This window comes from Sinocyclocheilus grahami, unplaced genomic scaffold (assembly GCF_001515645.1).
Source record: "Sinocyclocheilus grahami isolate Dianchi unplaced genomic scaffold, SAMN03320097.WGS_v1.1 scaffold2852.1, whole genome shotgun sequence".
In the NCBI taxonomy this organism is placed as follows: Eukaryota; Metazoa; Chordata; class Actinopteri; order Cypriniformes; family Cyprinidae; genus Sinocyclocheilus; species Sinocyclocheilus grahami.
Window position 1 is genome coordinate 5,410 of NW_015508027.1, and position 7,579 is coordinate 12,988.

The following is a 7,579-nucleotide window of genomic DNA, read 5'->3' on the forward strand; positions in this document are numbered from 1 at the left end:
ATGACATGATTTTGTCAAGTATGCCAGTTGATAATATATTTTAAAAATTATAATAATAATAATAATAATAATGATAAAATAGCACATAATTCTGTTCTGCTTTCAGATATCTGTTCATTGCCTTTGTGATTGCAACAGCTCTGACAGTGACACTCACTCGAAGATCTACTAAAACAGCTACTGATACACCCAATGTGAGATCCACTGATACACCACTGAATGTAAAGCCTTCTGATCATTGCTATGATAAAGCAGCAGTGGCAGCAGATGATGGGGTTTGCTCTACAATCGGGAGGTACGATTCCAAAGAGCCATATTTATGATTCTGGTAGAGATTCCTTTCATGAGCAATGAGACTATTGCTAGAGTCATTGTAGTCATTGTTGTTGATCTGAATAATGCTCTTTGTGTTTGCAGGGACATGCTGAAGCGTAACGGTTCAGCAGTTGATGCTGCTATCGCTGCTCTGCTGTGTGTGAGTCTATTTAATGCTCACAGTATGGGCATCGGAGGAGGGGGGGTTCACCATATACAATGCATCAACAGGTATGTACACGTTTCAGAGACCTAACCAGACTCCCACAACAATCCTCTAAGGCTACACAGGATAATCGTCAGTGTTGAATGGACAATACATCAGTGTTCATGTGGTTTCACATATATATAAAAAAATACACTTGAAGCACTTCTGCAGTTAATAATAAAAAAACTGAAACGAAACTTTCAGACACAAGAAGTGATTGAGCATTCGATCCTGTTTCTGTTTTGTTCTGAAAAAAAGGCAACTTGGATAAACACAGAGGCCAACTAAAGGGAAGACTAAAACAGCCATTACATTAACTAAGCTAAGTTTAATGATCTTGTATTATGAAAATAACTGCCTTATAATACAGACACTTAGCTTTTTTTTTTAGAGTAGCTTAAGCATTTGTGTTGTAAGATATTGAACATTTAATTTTATTTGCTGTTGATTTCTGTCTACCCATTTCATACTGCATTTTAAAAACCCAGTTGAGTTTCCAAGTTATCATTGATCTAATTCACTTGATCTGATTGACTTGGCTTACTTGTAGAGTGAATCTACTTTTTTTCATTCCCTGCACAATGCATAGCAAACTCTCTGTGAGAGGAACTTGAAAGAAGAACTAGGTTCATCCACTTGGAAGTGAATGTGCTGTAGTTTCTGGAAACTTGTTGGAAACCAACAGTGTTGGCCAAATGTGCCTCACACGCCCTGAAAAGTGAAGCCAAAATATTTCAGTCGCCCCCTAGTGGCTGGCTGCAGTATAGGTCACAAACCTCGCCCTCTCCATGAAAACGAATAGTTCTAAATAATCTAAATAATCAAATTTAGATAGTTTCCAGAATTTTAGATTCTTATCATGTTGATGTATGTTCAAGTGTTCATTTTGTTCAATTTGCCTTTAGTGAGTTATTTGAAGGCGTGGTGTCGTGATTGGGTCTGCGGGAGTTTGAGCGGGACTTTGAAACCGTGGCTCCAGCTCTTGATCACTGCTGCTCAGACTCGGACTGAGATGTTTTAGCATCATTTTTCTACAGTGGAAGGAAGTGGAGACGTGTCTTCCATCTTTCTATAGTCTATGACAGCGTTGACCAGGTGTGAATGTCTTTTTAACCCTTAGGAAAGGTGGAGACGATTGATGCCAGAGAAACTGCTGCAAAGAACGCTTTACAGAACACATCAGACAAAGACCTGCAGAATACAAAACCAGGTAAAGTACCAACAAACAGCTTTTTGTCATTTTAACTCTTGAATGACCACTCCTGTGTATTGCGTGAATGGCAGGGTTATTTATAGCTGTACCAGGAGAACTGCGTGGTTATGAACTGGCACACAAAAGACACGGGAGACTGCCATGGAAGGAGCTGTTTGAGCCCAGCATAAAGCTGGCATGGGAGGGATTTCCGATTGGCAGGGCCCTGGCCGAAACGATCAAAGACAATGAGAACATGATTCTGAATAATGCTACATGGTGGTAAGAATATATTATCTGTAAACAAGAAAAAGAATAGTCAGAAAAGGTATGCCCACAAGGCTAATGCTCTGACACTATTATAATACTACAGGTGTGTATATGCCAATTGCATCTGAATTGTCACTTCTGATCTGCTTTCTTGTCTTGCAGTGAAGTGTTTTGCAACTCAAACAACACCATCTTGAAGGAAAATGACATTATAAGATTTCCGCAACTTGCTGTCACCTATAGGAGGATAGCCGAGAAAGGACCAGATGTCTTTTACGATGGGTCACTGACTCAGAATATAGTGGATGATATCAATGCTGCAGGTTATTTCATGCTTTGACGGGCTTCTGACCTAATATTATTAAATCAAGTCTGACTCGATCTTTGTTTCTGATAAAACAGGAGGGAATATAACATTTGAAGACCTAAAGAATTATCAGCCTGTATTGAATGAGTGTGCATTAAACTGTACATATTTCATGCTCCTGATGCTCCATTCGGTGGACCTGTGCTCGCTCTGATTCTCAACATACTCAAAGGTGTGTGTGAAGCAAATGCGTTTTACCCAGGAGGATCATAATATAGTCTGGAAAGCAACAATTGTAACTGATCAAAAGAAATATACAGTGTGCATCTTTAACCCATTCAAGTTTAAGAGCTATCCTCTCATGCATGACATCTCTTTGGATCTTGTAAAATGTTCTAAGGTTCAGTTCAAATAATAACATTTTATTTCAGGTTACAACCTCTCAAGCAGCAATGTTTCTACAGCAGAGAATAAGCTTTTGACATATCATCATATAATAGAGGCTTTCCGTGCTGCTTATGAGGAGAGGAGTAAACTGGGAGACCCACACGGTGAAAACATCACTGACGTGAGCTCAGCCTTTACATATTGTGGCCCTGTCAGATGTTTGTAACGTATTATTGGTTGTAATGCTCCAAAATATGCATTTTGGGGGGATGGGGTGGGGAATGAAAGAACTTCAAAAGATACAACAAACAACCATTAAGAGTAAAGGCTTGGTCTTTTGTATCATTGATATTACAGCTACACAAAAAAACAAAAACAAACCATTGTTATGATAAAAGCATATGCAAAACAAACCATTTTATCCTTTTGTGACGATAATATGAACAGTTGCACGTCTAAATGGGGTGTATGCCCATTCACCTTCATTATCTTTTTGTAATATTTCATCAAACAAGTTGTGATCTGAAGAGCAAACAGTAATTTCCATTCCATTTGTTTCCTTTTATTTCAACAAAGCCACACCCACCACATAACAAATTCATGAATATTCATGCAACTCGGCACTGGAACCAAAAACCTCCCAAACAGAGTCAAACATGAATAAAATAATAAAATACAGACACAGGGTGATGTCTCTGTAGAAACAAACAGCACCACACTTCTAGTGGATCATAAGCAATGACTAATAGAGATTATTATAAATAGAGCCTATTATAAATGTTATGACGGGTGAACTCAGAAACAATGGGCAAGCTGGATCCAAATGCAGAGTAAGATTTATTGAAAACAGGAGTCAAAATAATACAAAACACCAAGGAACATAAGAAGCCAAAGTGAAAAGGGAGCAGGAATAGTAGGAATAAACCATATAATTTAATTATAAATAGGGATTGTGTTTATTTATATAAAACATCTCAAGTGCAGAACATCTGAAGTGACTTTGGCCTCACCTGATCTAACTGAAGTAACATTTTACATTATTTTCTCAAACCTTTCACTGTATATGTATGCATCTTGTGAATCTTGTTTCACAGTTTATTCGAAAAATGACCTCAGACAGCTTTGCAGACTACATCAGGAGTGAGATTAAAGATGACACCGAACAAAACCGTTATGATGAGCAGGAGGAGAATATTGTTCCTGATGATTTTGGCACGTCTCACCTGTCCATCATCGCAGAAGATGGGAGTGCAGTGGCCGTCACCAGCAGTATCAATGAACGGTAAGAGAAAGATGAACTGATTCTGATTTCATTATCTGACTCACTCACTTTAGGTTATTGAGTGCTGCTCCTCAATTTAGTTTTGGGCCTGTTACACTTGTCTATGTTTTGCACTGCTCCTGTTCTTACGTCAGTGAGCATTACGGACCAGGAATCTGGGAGACAAGTCAGAGGCAGTCTTTCATTAAGTCAGACATTTGTCTTTTAATATATTTTAACCAAAACAAGTTCTCTGAAAAGACCACCTTAATTATTTTTACTAACAGTATGTTAATGTACTGTTTTGGTGTCTGTTGTTATGAAACTCTTATTCTTGTTGATCTTCTTGTGTTTATTTTTCATGTGTTCTCACAGTTTTGGCTCTAAGGTGATGTCACGATCAACTGGCATTATATTTAATAACCAGATGCAGGATTTCACAGATTTTCATTTTGAAAAAAGTCACAATCTGATTAAACCAGGTATTTATATATAACAAAAAGGTGCAACAATATTAAATGACACCACCTTTGGAATAAACATGCACTTTTTTTTGACAAAGGTAAAAGGCCACTTTCTTCAATGTCTCCCACAATAATATTGGACAAACTCAACAAACAAGTCAAAATGGTGGTTGGAGCTTCAGGTGGGACACAAATCACAACTGCAGTTGCTCAGGTAAACAAAAACAACAGATTTGTTTCAGTAATATATTTGTTGTGATGTGAAATGCATGTGTTTGTTAAATTGTTTAAAAATGTTGCTAATATTTTTCATCCTCATTTCAGGTGATCCTGAACTACATGTTCTTTGACTATGATGTTCAGAAAGCTGTTACAGAACCCAGAGCTCACAATCAGTTTAATCCCAATAAGACACTTGTGGAAGACGGCTTTGATGAGGTAGGATTCTTGAGGTAGTTTAATATAAGACATTTAAATAACCAGATTCACAAAGTCAGCAAAGTGATAATTATTGTAATGTTGTGTTTGTGAATGCAGAATGTAACTGATGGCTTGAAGCTGAAGAATCACATCATAAGCAAGACATCTTCAATAGGAAAAGTCCAGGCGGTTGTACGAGAGAAGGACACAATCTGTGCTGCATCTGACCCGAGGAAAGGTGGCTATCCTGACGGATACTGAGCACTGCTGCTGTGTTCATGCTGCGCTGTTGAATCCATCATAATAAAGCTGCTGTCCAATGACAGCTCTATCGTTTTTGATGGGAGGTGCATTAGTTCTGAGGTGCTAATGAAATAGACATTGAAGGAGGTTTGCCAAAACTGCAGCTATTCATAAACAACATATTATTTTAGTGAAACAGTAAAATGTGATTTTAAGTAGCTTGAATTGAATTGAGTTCAGAATTGATCTTTTCTTTTTGTTGATCATCACCATTGTTGAGATTCATATGCTGATTGTTGATGTCTGTGGGTCTGTAGTGAGTTAGACTTTTGATGTGCATGATGTGTTTAAACTGATTGCTGCAGCATCAAAGTTGTGGTAATGAAACATTTAAGTGCATTAATGTAATAACACACTTTTGATGAGGGATTACACACTGGATGTGATCAGTGAATCAGGACACCTCCCTGATAGTAAGCAACCATTGAATAAATGTTAAAACTAGTTGATTAGTCAATGTTATTTGCACTGAATCAACATTACTTTTGCACCCGCAATTAAAATTGAAAAAGTGTTGAAATTTCAACAAATCACCATTATTGTGATCAGTGTTTGCTTTAGTTGGGCTCTTGACTCTTTGTACTTTAATGTTGGGTTTTTCATTGTCTGTTGTAACAATATGCTAAAATACATTTGTTGTGGCAATGAAAACTAGTGCCATTGGGATCAGGTGATGGTGACTATTTAAATAGTTGTTCACAAGCAGGGCTGTCCTTTGGGCGGTCACACAGGGCCCCGTGCTTTGAGGGCACAAGTGTGTTGTGTTTTTTATGTGTGAATAATGTGTGATTCTACAGTGTGAGATTAAAGCAGTGGTATGACTAGCATACTTCTATGAGTTAACAGAGTAAAAAAAGAAAAAAGTGTTAAAGACATTTATTAAGCTGCATTCATCACTTAACACAGAAAAAGTGTTACTCTCCTTTCATTGAGCTCACATACACTGTAAAACTGTGATGTAAAAAACTAAAAATAAATAAATAAATCTAACAGTAGGCTACCGTTAGACTTAAAACTGTGACATGAAAATCTAAAAGTGATCACAAAGATCCCATTAAAATTGATAATTGGAGACCTATTAATCTCTTGAATAGAAACTACAAACTGATTGCATTTATATGCTAGAAGATTAAAATTAGGAGTAGATCAAGTTGTTCATGAATCTCAAACAGGCTTTATGAAAAAATAGACATATTAGTGACAATATTCATTTATTTTTGACCTTTTAGACTTCTCTGACCAGATAGAGTCAGGGGCTCTTATTTTGTTTTTTTAGATTTTTGTAAAGCCTTCAGTACTATTGAACATGGCTTCTTACTTCACTCTCTGAAAGTTTTTGGGTTTGGGAATACTTTTGATATCATAGAAATGTTTTATAAAGATACTGATAGTTATATTATTCTTAAAACGGGAACCTCCAATAGATTTGCAATCCATCGTGGTGTTCACCAAGGTTGTCTGATTCCCCCCTTTCTGTTTTTATTAGTTGCTAAACTTCTCTTTATTCAAATTTTAAACAACTTTGGGATTAAACAAATTGATAGAGAAGTCAATTTTTTTTTCAATTGGCTGATGGCACTGCATTATTTTTAACAGAAAAAAAAAATCCAGATAAAACAGCCTTAGAACTGGCTCAAAAGATGTTGCAGGCTTGCTAGTGGTTTTGCCCCTGAGCTACAGGATAGCAGGACACCTTTGTCCATATAAGGGGCTTCCTGTACGTCATAGGTTTTTAATTCTATGAGTCCAGTGAGAGAGCGCCCTCTAGCGTCCAGTATGAATGAAACTGACATTATATAAGAGCGTTTGCTCGTCGCCTCATGGATGTAGTTAAAAAGTGTATATTTTTCTCTTTTTCTCTGAAAATGACTGATCGTTTTGCTTGAGAAGAACTTTATTCATCGGATGGGTCATGTGGAGCCCTTGGAAGCGGCTTAAGTTTGGGTTTTGGATCGTTTATTTGCATTCGATGGAAAGAAAATCCTGGACTGTTTCCCTCCAAAACAACTTGTCTTCGGCTGAAGCTAGAAAGTCATACACATCTCGGATGGCATTTGGATGAGTAAATAATCAGGAAAATCTGACTTTTGGGCAAACTTTTCCTTCCTTGTATGGTAAAGAAGGTGATGATTGACTTTTGTTTTCTGTTCAAACTCTTCTCTTGCTTTTTCATATGCTTTGCAATGTAATAGTAACGTTACCAACTTAACTGTTTCTTCTTCTAGACCAGTACACAAAAAGTTCTGTTTTATCTTTCCCAATTCTTAATGGCTGATTTAAACCAATTTAAGTGTCCAAATTTGTAATTTATCTGTTGTTAATTACAATTATTAACATTATTATTATACTGACTTGTTTTTGGATACTATATATTTGTCTCCCTCAGTTTTGTTGAGGGACAAAACTGTCCCTCCCCTCCGCTTTTATCTTTCGTTACCCACTCGCTTATTGA

At 36.9% G+C, this 7,579-nt stretch overlaps 1 pseudogene; it reads left to right on the top strand.

Annotated features, from left to right (window-relative positions):
• The first annotated feature begins 417 nt into the window (after positions 1-417).
• Positions 418-5,085, top strand: LOC107575742 (gamma-glutamyltranspeptidase 1-like; annotated as a pseudogene).
• The last annotated feature ends 2,494 nt before the right edge of the window (positions 5,086-7,579 follow it).